General features: G+C 42.2%; 1 long non-coding RNA gene across 5 annotated transcripts in view; it reads right to left on the reverse strand.

Moving 5' to 3' along the window:
• Positions 1-14,546, reverse strand: part of LOC144052677 (uncharacterized) — a 55,051-nt gene that overhangs the window by 19,820 nt on the left and 20,685 nt on the right. The window lies entirely within an intron of this gene.

Genomic DNA, 14,546 nt, shown 5'->3' on the forward strand with positions numbered 1-14,546 from the left:
AAATAGAGGCCCCCTACTTAAATAGTCCCCATGTGTAGCCCACTTGAAGAAAAAAAATAAACACCCCCCTTTAATAGACGTCTCAGAACAAAAAGCACCACATACAGGCGGCTTGGTAATAAATGAACTTAAATGGAATGCAAAGTAAGCAGTGCATACTTATATGAATAAGACATGTAGTATGAGTATTAAACGCTGATTATGGCATGTACGGTGGAGATAAAGAATAAAGAAACAGAGGAAGGGGAAGACCCCCAGCAGCCCCACACAGACCCAACCTATGCGCTCGTCTGACCCAGCCGGCTTCTTATGAATGGAAGGAAATTGTCTCCATTAAAAAAAAAAAAAGGAAGCAAGAAAGCCAAGTTAGAAAGCTGGAGTCATAATAATAGAATCAACTTGAGAACCGCGCAGAGAATAGCGAGAGGAGATCGTTCGAAGGTAGAAGGACATGCAAGTTTGTTTTATTAGCCCTCAATAAATATCTGACAGATTTCCTGAGGAAATATCTGGGATCACATGTAGAATAGTTTAAGACTGATGTCAACTGCAGCAACATATGAAATCTATTAGCGAGGAGCCACAGCAGACATGGGCCTGAGAGGGAGCGAGGGAGGAATCAGCCGAGAGAAAGAGAGAGAGAGAGAGAGAGAGAGAGAGAGAGAGAGAGACAAAGGCAGTGCTGCTCAAAGTCAATAGGGGGAAGGGGGGGGTCTCACAGCCTTTCCAAATTCTTCGAGAGGTAAAAAAGTCAGCCAAGACGCAAAATCAGAATAAGGAGAGGGGGAAAAAAAAAGGAAAAAGATTTGAGGCGTATGCGCGCGCACACGCACACACACCCTGGATCATCCACATCCTGCCGGGTTCAGGGCCAAGTGGTGAAACGAGTGCCCAGACTGCTGGCAGCCCCCGGGGAGGGATGGAGACAAACTCCCTTGCAGAAAAATACAGAAAAAGTCAAAGTTGGCAAGAGTGATCTACTGCCATCTGTACTACAACAATACAAAATATATATATATATATATATATATATATACAGTATATATATATATATCGCCTACGTATGGACAACTGAGACTCTTTAGTTCTCCTAACATGCATGAATGTGTGCTTAAGTGCTGTTTTGCTTTTCATTGGACAGAGACCAAGAGTTAATTATCATGTTAAGTGCTATGAGTTTTTTGGGACAACTCCAAAACAAGATGAGACATATTTAGTTGTTTTTTCAGAGAACAGGCTGGAATTACAGTATACACTAGTCATGTGATACATTTTTCCATATAATTACTTTTTACTTAATGTTGACTTTTTTTTTTTAAGATTCGGTTAGTTTTGAGCTCGACTACTTCCTGAACTTAACACCACTCTTTTGTTTCCTGTCTTTCATGATTGGACAAACTGCTCAGGAAACCAGTAACGGCCAATCACAGCTCACCTGTTTTCTGGGTTTGGTCATGTGACGTTTGCAAACTGAGCCATGATTGGTCATGACCTGTTGCCTTGGCATGTGTGACGTCATCTTCAGTCAACAGCAAGTGGCAAAATGTGGTGTTAACTCATTCACTGCCATTGACGGCTTTAGACGTCAAAAATTCATTGGAACTATTAGTTTGACATTTTTTCCACTTTTGTTAACAAGAGTATGACAACCTAAAAAAAAGTTTTTATTGTACATTTAGAACAGATATAAAATGTGTGCTTAATCGTGAGTTACCTATTGAAGTCATGTGATTAATTACAATAAAAAAAAATAATCGCCCGATGTCCTAATTTTTAATAATCTTTTCTTTTCTTTTTTTAAATAATCTTTTTTCATTTTATTTTTTTCTCTTCATAAAATAATATTTTTTCAAAAAAAGAAAAGATTATTAAAAATTAGGGCATCAGGGGATTAACATTTTTAAATGTAATTATTCGCATGACTTCAATAGTTAACTCATGATTAATCACACATTTTATATCTGGTCTAAATGTACAAAAAACAAATCCTAGGTTTTCATACTCTTGTTAACAAAAGTGGATTATTTTTTTTTAACTAATAGAAATAGTTCAAATGAATTTTTGACGTCTATAGCCGTGAATGGCAGTGAGTGAGTTAAAGGCATTGATTGGACATTAAAAGTGACAAAATATTATCTATACTGCTTAAAATGGCTAAATGAGTCAAGCATCTCTTGAAGCGTCTGTATTTGCATTAGCGGTTATCGGCTTGACAGCCAGTGTGGGGACTGGGGCTTCTAGCTAACATAGCTGCTTTAGAGTGCCTCGTTGTCTGCCGTGAGTGTGTGCACGCCGTGTAGAAAAAGTGTAGGAGCGAGAGAAAAAAAACCCATCTGACATGAAATCCAATGTGTGGATGTGTGTTTCGGGCTGGTGTAACCGCTTTAGAGCGCCTCGTTGTCCCGCTGTGGAAAAGCCCTGTCACGGCCTATAGATTCAATGCCCTGAGAATATAATCACCCACACGAATGAAAAGATTCACAAACAGGGACGTGTTCGAAAGGTCACGACGTGTGCCAGGAAGCTGAAACGCTCTCACACATACACGTACACACAAAGTGGTGGTTCTATATCTTGGAAAGGGGAAGTCGAACTGGGCCAGTGGTGCCAGTATGTCTGTGGCAGTGTGGTAGCCATAATGTTCCGCCACCCTCACCCTTGCTCTTCACCAACAGACCCAAACCACAAGCCAGAGAGGCCTGGATGACTTTACCCACCGCACACACACACACACTCACTGCGCCAACCACAAATACCAAGTCAAGAGGTAGAGTTGTGGAAAATGAGAGCGAGTGAGGTTTCTGTCTTCTCTCCGTCTCCGAACGATGGGGGCCCGAGAGGCCACGCAGAGTTCAGCGGCTGCACACATGAGCGACGCGCAACACGTAAGCGGCTGTGTAAGCGACACAGGCGATGACGGCTGTGAAATATGGCGGCGCTGCGGAGTTACATGCCGGGGGGGGACGGAGATTTATTGTCATGATGGCATACATCTGCGCTGGCGTTCCAAGCAGGCGATGCCACACTCACAATGGGGGGGCAACATCGACGTGGGGTTAAGATTTTTTTTTAAAAAAAAATTATTGGCCAATAGATTTTAAGTATACACTGAAACATGCTCACTATAAGAATTTTTGTTCCGGTCACAATATGGCAAACATGTTCAACAAGAAAATGATTCTCTTCATAACAAACTTTTATGAAATTGCAACCACAACTTGACTATTTTTTCCTGAAACACTGCCCTCCCAAGAATATATCGTAATTACTTTTTTGTGATAACTTTTTCCTTGGAAAACTATATTGTTCCCCATTTATGAAAGACAATTACTTTTTTTTCCTCATAATGCAACTTTTTTTCATTAATATCAAGTTTCGGAGTATTGCAACTTGAAAAGCAACATTAGGATTTTTTTTCTTGAATTTAAAAAAAAAATAATTATTATAAAATGATCTGATCGGACATTTTCTTGCCTTTTTTTGTCATAAAACTACAACTTATTTATTTTAATTTTTTTTACCTAAATTCCAATCTAGTATTTTGACCTCACATTTTTCTTAAAGGGGAAATCAACCTTAAACTAGCACTAGGGAACTTTTCAACCTTAATACAATATTTTCACAACTCTTCTGATGAAACATCGACTTCAAACTAGTTGAATGGTACCTTTGCCATGGCCTGAGGGGGTCTGTCTCAATTTTATTGGCACTAAGCAACTTTGAGGAGGATGGTAGGAACACTGCCACACAAAAAACTACAATTGTGCTGACTTCTTTATGGCATACGTCAAAACCTACCCCGGATGAAAGGACAGTCAAGCCTGGCCTGGATTGCACTCATTGGAGTGAGTTAAACAACAACCCAATGCGCTTGTCCTCATAGGAAATGTGGTCTTCCTTCAGACATAACAATACCGCTTTTGTCCACACGGCGTTACCATAATCAACGTTAACTAAAAGTTCCTTAGTGTTGCTTTTTCTTGACAATAATATGTTATATGTGACCTCGCTAGTTTAAACATGACATTCTGATTCATATTACATTTTTGGAATATGAGTTAAGCAGCAAAATCCAGCAGTTTTTATCAATATCAGAAGGCGGCCATTTTGCCACTGGCTGTCGACTGAAGATGACATCACAGTTGCTCAGGGCTCAACGACCAATCACAGCGCACCTGTTTTCTAAAGCTGAGCTGTGATTGGTTGTTACCTGAGAAACTGTGATGTCATTTTCACTCGACAGCAAGTGGCACAATGGCCGCCTTCTGATATTGATAAAAACTGCTGGATTTTGCATCTTAACTCATATTCCACTAACGCAATAATAACCAAAATACTGTATATAGAGTTGTGCGGGCCTATTGAAATAAAACAACTTTTTGTCATTTACATCCACAAGATTTCATTTCGAAAGCGGTTCCATCGCTACTTTGCGGGTCGATTATTGTGGCTTCATTCTATCACGGATTTTCATTCGTGAGCATAACATAATCTAATGTGGGTTTTAAAAAAAAGTCAGCCTCTGTGTAAATTCACCATTTGCTTGATCATGGAACGTATCAGCCGCGAAAAGTGAGGGAACGCTGTAAATGTAAATACAGGTCCGCTAGCCCAGTGCAGTAAAAGTGTTTTAAAGCCAAACTGGAGTAAAAGCGCCGACTCTAACTTTATAACTCTGCATCTCGTTCCACCGTGTTTACAAAGCGAAACTAGTTGAGCTACAATAAAAAGCAACATTTCACTGGAGTGTGGAACACAGTGTACATTGGCCTGTGTGTGCGTTTCCATGCCACACCCGGAACGGCGCATCTCGCCTGCGCGCGCACGTGTGTGTGTGTGCGCATATGTGCGTGTCCAAGTTTTGAAGCTGAGGGTTCCTGCACGGTTCCCCTGCTCGTGTAATGGCCCAGCGGAGTAGAAAGTGATGAGAAGCCGGTGCCGCAGCCCAAAGCCGGCCCTTATATGGCGCTCTGGAGCTGTTTTGTCTCCCGGCCGCCGTCTCGCCTCCTCTCCAAAAGTGCTACAAGGTCGAAAAAGAGGAGAGGACATCTCCCCGAGTCAACATATTTACATATTTTCGGCGAAGTGGGGATATGCAGGCGAGCGCTGGCAGGCGAGGCGCTGGTCAGCAGGGATGGCTGAGAGTGGACATCTGGGCCCGGGATTTTGGCAAAAGGCCGTTGGCTCCCTCGCCGCCTTATCGTTCCACGCAGACGAAATATTATCCGGCTGACAGCGCCGCAGCGCTCGTTATTGGACAAAGGAGATGTTGGGAAAGTGTGGTGGTGTGCATGCAGGCCGTTGTGGGAGTGAGCGAGGGCAAATTACTTTGTTTACTGGAGATGGTTTTTGTTTACGGATGAACTTTTACTTTTACTCTTTACATTTTGTGGTCTCATAGGGGAAGTAAATTTAAAGAACTGGAGAAAGGTGATTGCACAAGTGTGCACACCCTTTTATAAATGGGGTTGTGGCTGTGTTCAGAACAGGTTGTGTACCGTAATAGTTACGTTCCAACGTAAAAAAAATTTTTAATACTTCATTTTATTTAAACATAGATTCGGAATTTTCGATTTTGATAATATAAAATTTCATTTAACACAATGACTTCATCATATTCTGAAACTATTTCTCTATTACTTGTAATACATTATATACAGTATATTTTCCCCGGGATAAAATAAAGTGGTGTCATCTGCAAACAAAATAAATTTGAACAATTTCAAAATAGTTGTAATATCATTCACATAAAGAAGAAAAAGTACAAAGATGTTTTCCTTCTGATGCAGAGGATTCGCCAATGTGTCAAACTGCCATAGTATAGCGCCAACTACTGCAGAGGACGACTTACTTAATGTCAGATTTTTTTTGGCCTTAACTCTTTTACCGCCAAAAACGTTCAACGACGTTTACTAAAATACAAATGAATGCCGCCAAAAACGTTAATTGACGTTTATTACGTTTTTGGTGTGAAACCACAAACACCCACTAACTATGGCCAGCAGATGCCAGCCTCCACGCCAACTCGATACCTTAAACAAGGCCGATATCGGCCCGATACCTGATATGAGTACTCGCCCATCCCTATATATATCACAAAACTTGGCATTTGAACAGGGGTGTGTGGACTTTTTAAACCCACTGTATGTCATGTTTATCATTAAAGTCCGTTTCATCAGTCTCCTCATATCGTGCTCATCTTTTGGCCAGCCGAGTGCCCAAGGGAAGCCCACGTCTTGTTAAAACACACACACACACACACACACACACACACACACACACACACACACACACACACACACACACACACACACGCACACACACACACACACACACACACACACACGCAGTCGTTCTCTCGACCCTTTCCCTCCTCTCATCCCTCACAGCTCCTGCATATGCACCACAGCTCCGTGTTTCTCTTGGCAGAACTCTGCAGGCTGTCCCTGCGTGCCTGAAAACCAACGTTCTCCCACTCGTCCGCGTCCGCCAACGTTCACATTTCTCACATTTTCTGCCTGACACACACACACTCTCTCACACACACTCTCTCTCACGCGCTTGCTCGCTCTCTCTCTCTCACACACACTTTCTCTCTCTCTCTCGCTCACATACTCTCTCTCTCACACACACACACACACTCTCTCTCTCACACTCTTGCTCTCTCTCTCTCACTCTCAGCTGCAGCCGCCTCACTACTTTGCCAGCCCAGGGTGGGACAAAGTCATCCTCTCGCTAACATTACATCCATATACACTCCTTCCTCCCCTCCCCTCCCCTCCCTGACCTGTCTCCCTTTCTTCGATGTCTGGCTATAATTCACTTTTGCCTGCGTCCAGATCTTCTCTCTCTGGTGGTTACTTACCCTTTTCGCTCTGACGGAGCGAGCCAACAGAGTGCAGGTGTGTTGGACTGCGCGATTACGTCCTCTTTTTTCCGCCCTGCTGTTTTAAAGCGCAACTCACGGATTTCGCAGATTTTTATTTGGAACCGGTCCTCAGTTATTCATCTTTTGTGCTTATCTTAACCTTGAGATAGGTACAAGTGACCTGACTTTTTTGCCTTGAGATGCAAGCTTAGACTGTGAAGACGTTTAATGCTCCCCTCGGATTTTGCTCACTGTCAAATTCAACATTAAAATAATAATTATTAATTTCTATGGGATTTAGGGGCTCTGCATGGTATGTTGAAATCTTCTTATGAGGGGGGCCTTGGAAAATTTCTCCTAAACAGAGCTACACACACATCACAGTCTGTTGATTGGTCAACAGAGAATCGTGATTTCCATGTTATTTGTCTTCTTGTAATAAAGACGGCGAATGCCAAGAATAACAAAACATCAAGCACAAGGAGTATAATGATGTCATGAGATATTTTTATTTTATTAATTATTTATTTATATGAGCACTTCTCCTTTGCCCAGATAATCCCATCCCACCTTACAGGTGTGCCATATCAAGATGCTGATTGGACACCTTGATTAGTGCACAGGTGTGCCTTAGGCCCCGTCCACACGAAAGCACGTCTCAATGTATCCGCACAAGTTTCTTACCGTTTGGGCAGTTCGTCCACACGGCTCGAAACCGATCACTTTTGGAACCGGGCTTCAAAGTGGAAAGATTTTAAAACGCGCCAGTCTGTCAAAAAAATGGCAGCTAGCCGTGTCGCCGTCGTTTTGCGCAACCTCCTTAGCTTTTACAGCCAAATGTTTTGCGTGATGTTGTACTGTAATCGCCCGCCATTGTCACTTCTCCGGTGTTCGTCTCACTGATTTGTATATACTACTGCATAGCCATTAGCCCACACCCCCAACCGTGCAAGCCATTGAAGCGACAGGGCGGCCATCTTACCCCTCCCATCTCGCGAGCAGACTACTATAGGAACGATACGTATACATACAGAGTAGACATGTACAGAAGCTAGTATAGTAAGCTAGTATATATATATATATATATATATATATATATATATATATTTCGATACTGTAAATGTATTGGATTGTATGCCGAGATTTGACATGTATATCAATTAAGTAGGTAGGTAGGTTGCTGTAAGCCTTTCCTTCAAAGATGTATCTCTCTAAAAAAGACGATTCGACACGTATGTCAATATATTTTTAAGTGGAACGATTCGATTCAGTTCACTTCAATGCCGCTAATGAATTCATGACCTCGAAACATCAGATGGACAGGGCCGAGGAGTCGAGGACGGCGTGACAAGAATGCGTCAGTACCGTTTGTCAGCTCGTAATCTGACAACTTGTTGCAGGCGACAAGCGTCAGTTTGGATGCGGTGCTGAGATAAGGCAAAAAAAAAAAAAAAGGCCTCAGATTGGGTTCGGTTGTGCAGGTGCAACAACTGAGCAGCGTAACCTTTCTCCAGTGTGAGTGTGTGCGTACTGACTCAACAACAGCTGTGCATGAATTCACCGCTGAGGTTTTCACCTCCATCCCACACAGGTCTAAGTATTTATTATTTCATTTGTTTCTCCCAAACTTTAATTTAGTTGAGGGGGCTTTATGTCCTCAGCGAGACCCGGCGGGGTCCGGGCATTGCCGCGTGAACTAGCGTTCTCAGAGAAGAAGGAATGAGGAGGGAGGAGGAGAGACAAAAAAAAAAAAAAATGAGGCCGTCTCTTGGGTGCCCTTTTTTGCCATCCCATTTCCTATGCATCTGGTCTGTGTTTGTGCGAGGGGGAGAAGGGGGCGGGAGGGAGGGAGAGGCCGTCTGGGGCCGATTAATATCAAGTGATTTATAGGAACTTTTATGGAATAAAACAATAAAAAAATGTGCATGTGCATGTATGCGCACTCGACCTCAGAGAGAGCGATGCTTTCCTAATTCGGCGGGAATCAAAAACAAATTAGCGCCGGATAAATTGGACACAGATGGAGGAAGGAATCAGTATGAGGAGACTCCTCGGTTAAGGTTGAACAATTAATCGAATTCAAATCGACGTCGAGACATCGAGATGTGGTAGAATGCATGATTCATTTCGGTTGATCCGGCTTTTGTTTTTATATATTGTGGACTTTGCATAATTGTAGGTTGGCATTCACAGATTTGTTTTTCACTTCTTTTTTTTGGGGGGGGGTTAACATAGATTGGGGGTTTATCAGCGTTTTTTGTAGAATTTTTGGGATTTAAATTTTTTTTTTTTTTAATGATTTCTGCATTTCAATAGGAATCAATTATATGCTAATTTTTGCGAGCTGGTCTCCATCCCCACAAATAAATAGAATAATTTCACCATAGAGGCAGAAAATAACGTTAAGTCAAGTCAAGTTAGGTAGGCTTCGTGAATGGCAACATAAGATGGCCGCAGGTGGCTTCATTTCTCTCAACGACAACATAATATTAACTCATTCACTGCCATTGACGGCTATAGACGTCAAAAATTATTTTGAACTTTTTCTATTAGTTTAACATTTTTTCCCCACTTCTAACAAGCGTATGAAAACCTAGAATTTTTTAAACTGCACATTTAGAACAGATATAAAATTTGTGATTAATCATGAGTTAACTAGTGAAGTCATGCGATCAATTACGATTAAAAATTGTAATCGCCTGACGCCCCTAATTTTTAATAATCTTTTTTTTTTTTTATTACGTCAGGCGATTAATTTTTTAAAATTTTAATTAATCACATGACTTCACTACTTAACTCATGATTAATCACAAATTTTATATCTGTTCTAAATGTACAATAAAAAAAATGTTTTCTAGGTTTTCATACTTTTGTTAACAAAAGTGGAATTTTTTTTATACTAATAGAAATAGTTCAAATGAATTTTTGACGTCTATAGCCGCCAATGGCAGTGAATGAGTTAAGAGGTGGAAGGGGGGGGGGGTCACAATTATCTTATTTTTCAAAATCGTTTCTTCTCGGTCAACGGTGGTCGGTGGAGGGCGACGCATGCAACGGGGGGGGGGGGGGTGAAAAGGGGAAGGGGGTGAGCGAAAGGACAGGGATGATGTGGAGGAAGAGCAACGAGTGGGCGGAGGACAAGGGGAGAGAAAAGGGGAGGGGGGCCGGGGGTAATGTGGTGGGGGAATCAGGGGAGTTCCCATGCCCTGTGCGCAGGAAGTGGCTTTAAGAGTGAGCATGTGTCCGCACTGTACGAGTGTTTGAGAGGGCAATGAGATGAGCAGATCTCTCTCTGGCACACAGCGGCATTTCCTTGCCAACGAGACCCCCACCTCCCAAACTTTTCCCTCCCCATCCATTCTCATTACTCATGTGAGCAACCCCCCCCACCCACACACACACACACACACACACACACTCGCATTGCTGACTTCCATCAAGCCGCAAGCCTGCCGGCTAAGTGGCTGTTTGCTGAGCTGATGTGCTCGTCTGGCCGAACATGAAGTTGATTGGAGCGGGTGTCGCACCACTAATAGCAGGGGTGGGACGCGTCGGCCCCCATTTGACTGCTCGCTGCGCGGAGAGATTTTGACAAGGAAAGTGCATCCTCATTTGTAGTGAAGGGTTACGGTATATCTGCGGCTTAAACGACATGGATTTAATAGCATTTTATACGAAAAGTTGTAAGAGTGGATCCCCGCTATACTTCATTTTGTAAACATAACGTAGTTTCTGTTACCTAACTCATTCACTGCCATTGACGGTTATAGACGTCAAAAATGATTTTTTAACTATTTCTATTAGTTTAACTTTTTTTTCTACTTTTGTTTACAAGAGTATGAAAAACTTGATTTTTTTTATTGTACATTCAGAACAGATATCAACATTTGTGATTAATCGTGAGTTAACTATTGCAGTCATGTGATTAATAACGATTAAAAAAATTAATCGCCAGACGCCCCTAATTTTTAATAATCTTTTTTTTTTATTCATTCACTGCCATTGACGGCTGTTAACGTCAAAAATGAATTTGAACCATTTCTATTAGTTCACTCTTTTTTCCCACTTTTGTTACCAAGAGTATGAAAACCTAGAATTTTTTGATTGTACATTTAGAACAGATATAACATTTGCAATTAATCGTGAGTTAACCAGTGAAGTCATGCGATTAATTACAAATAAAAAAATGTAATCGCCTGACGGCCCTAATTTTTACAAAATCTTTTCTTCTTTTTTTTTTTTTCAAATCGCGTCAGGTGATTATAATTGTTCATTGTAATTAATCGCATGACTTCAACAGTTAACTCAGGATCGTTTTCACTCTACAGCAAGTGGCAAAATGGCCGCCTTCTGATATTGATGAAAACTGTTGGATTTAGCTGCTTAGCTCATATTCCACTAACACAATATTAAACAGAATACCATATTTAGACTTGTGGAGCTGCATAGAACATATTGTAAAGAAATATAACACATTAATCATTTTTTCATTGCAGTACTTTCTTCATTTTTTGACCTTTTTGTAAGTCATGGTGCCACAGGACCACTTATCTTATTTATGGCAGGTAAATGTAGACCATGACGATTGTGACCGTCAGCTACACATTTCAAATGCCTCTTACAATATTCCTTTTAAAATTAATGTTTTACAGATTATTTATGGGAAAAAAAGAACAAAACTGCATCTCCACCACGACGTCAACTACTACTTTCCTATTAGCCGCAGCTTTGGAGCCATCTTGTGGCATCTTTGGGCATTGCAGAAAGAAGGAAAAAAATACACCAAAGCGCAAATAAGTGGGTTCAAGTTCACTGCACATGCCAAAGACATGTTATTAAAACACCAATGAACAGTTTTAAATTGTACTAAATTGTGAAAAAAATGCTCAATTTGTCTCCTTTGAGATAACAAAAACAAAACATTTGTCCACCTTCCAGATTTAGAGCTGATGTGTCACAGCGACTGTAGACAGCTGCTAACAAGCACTTTTCAGTATGAATGACTTCCTGCTCTGCGGGTCTGGACTTTGGCATCTGTCAAGCCACCAGGCCGGCGGGCTCCCTCATTCTCAGCCCCCCCGAAGTCAAAATCAGATATTTTGCTTGTTTGATTAAAAAAAAAAAATACATGAGAAGAGGACTTTGAAAAAAAAAAAATCACATATTAAATCGCAATTGCAACATTAAGATGGGAAAAAAACATTTCAAAATCTCTTCCCACTCTCTCTCTCTCTCTCTCTCTTGAGTGCCCCGCCCACCTTCCTCGTCCCATCCCTCCGCACTCCCTTGGCACTGCCACCCACATACCACTTCCCGTTGACCCCCCCTTCCTCTCCCTCTTTACCTCCCCTGCCGAGTTTGACTCTAGTTGCCCCCCCAGGTAGCGGCCAGCGGCAGGAAAGAGACGGGGGCTGTTCTGTGCTCGTTGGCAGGCCGGCGGAAAGCCGAGAAGAGATTGGCTGGAAAGTCCATCAGCGGCTTGGATGGCGCTCAGCTGCGCCGTAGCGAGCGACGAGTGCACTCGGAGCCCCCCCTCCCCCGCTGTGTTTGTCTTTCTGTCACATTTTAATAGTTTCTCAGCCCTTTGACAGAACAAATGGTGCAGAGAGAAAATACAGTTAGTCCCTGCGTTAACGGAAATGATCGCGTTCATGTACAAAAATACAATCGGCAATAAAAACGCAGCGTCGTATCTGGAAAATGTAAACTCTCGTTTGAGTGCTAATTTTGCCATTTAAAATTGCACTATAAAAATATTAGTAACATTTTTTACTATCCTTTGGTAAAAAATAAAAGCCAGACCCCTAATCATTCTAAAATATATTACATTGCGAAGGTTTTCGGAAAAAAAAATCGATTCTCATAAGAATCGTGATTCTCATTTAGTACAATTCAAAATCAATTTTAAATGTCCCCAAATCGATTTTATTTAAATTATTTTATACTGTCTTGCCTTTGTCTGTGTGTGCCTTTATTTAGAGTGCTGTTCATGTTGTACCTGGTTTGGCCACTGAGGGGCACACTAAGTTGTAGCCACATTAGAGAGTAGAAGGAAAAAGTCACGATCAAGTTATTCCAATAAAAGTTTTTTTTTCAGCGTGGAGCCGTTCTTTTGAGTGATAAAAGTGCCTTAGTGATAATTAGCATTAGCGAGTCAGAGTAGATCATTACGATTCCTTGCACATCTATAGATTGAAGCAAAAATCAGTCAATCAAATCATTTTTGAATCAAAAATCGCTCTTAATCGAAAATCGATTCTGTATCGAATCGCTGACCCAAAAATCGGAATTGTGAGACATTGAAAGATTCCCACCCCTATCTAAAACCGTCTTCTTTTTCGCCCCCCTCTAAAAAAAACTGTTGAGAGTGTATTGAAAGTCGCTGTCACGGTTTCACAATGAGACCGTTCGCTCCTTTGGCCGTGTGAAAACGCAGTAGCAACAAACTCGACTATCTCATAGACGTTAAAAAAAAAAAAAAAAAAGACAACGTGTGCTCTCTTTATTGCAGCAAGGCACAAGAGGCCTCCATGCTGAACCCGTGTGTGCGCGCGCGTGTGTCTGCGTGTGTGAACATGAGACACTTCCGACCTCGCGGGACTGCTAAAGTGCGCGTAGTTGTGACCGCACTGAAGGAAGAAAACGAGAAAGATGGCGTCAGAGATGCAACGGAGGTACGTCTGTGGGCACAAACGTGTACATAGACACACGCACACACATGCACACGCACACAAGTCAGCAACACACAGGTTTCACTTCTGCCTGGTGTGGCAGCTCTCTCGAAACACCACAGGCACACTGGGGTGAAGGTTCAAGTGCAGGTCAGGGCACACACACACGCACAAGCACGCCGCGTTGGTGGTAGATGTTCCCGAAAAAGAACCCCGAGGGGCAAATCCAATGAAAAAAGCGTTGTAGGGAGGCCGACCGAGCTGGTGAGAGTGCTCAGACTTGCCCGCGTCGCCACAGGGCGGGGGAAAAAAAAAAAAGCAGCAGACACACGAGTGGGGAATGTGTGTATGCGTTTGAAGGCGACACACACTTCAAATGAGATTGGGGAACTTGACTCTGGGAACGGAGTGAAAGCTCACTGACGCCGTCACGCACGCGCTCATTGAAAGGCCTCTGACACACGCGCACACGGATGTGGACGCGCATATGCATATAACGTAGGAGAGAAGAGCGCGTCACGGCAAAGCAACACAATGGAGTGTAATTCACACGCTGCCGGAGGGTGTTAACGTGTCAGTGTGTCAGTCAGCTCCGTGCCGGCAGTTGCGCGGCTAACATTGACAGCGGCCTGCCTGTCACAGGGGGAGCCTGCCCCTTAGTGGCGCAAGCATGTAACTGCATGTAGAATGTGCAAAAGGCAGCAGGGACAAGGAAAAGATGGCTGTTTTTGTTGTTGTTGTTGTCGTCGAATACACTGACAGAAAACTACTAATTTTGCAGATTTTTTTATTCCAAAATAATTACCATGTGAGGTTGTGATGAGGACAAACTAACACTTAGGGAAGACTGCAGATGTTTAGTGAAGAAAATAATTTTAAACTGACTCCAATACACGCCTCATGTGATTGTAGTTTTTCATACTGTAATTTTGTTAGAGTTTATGTTATTGTGATATATTACGCATTTTAAATATACTGTATAAGTTGTGTTCATAACCTGGCAGAAG

This window comes from Vanacampus margaritifer, chromosome 5, assembly GCF_051991255.1.
Source record: "Vanacampus margaritifer isolate UIUO_Vmar chromosome 5, RoL_Vmar_1.0, whole genome shotgun sequence".
Classification (NCBI taxonomy): Eukaryota; Metazoa; Chordata; class Actinopteri; order Syngnathiformes; family Syngnathidae; genus Vanacampus; species Vanacampus margaritifer.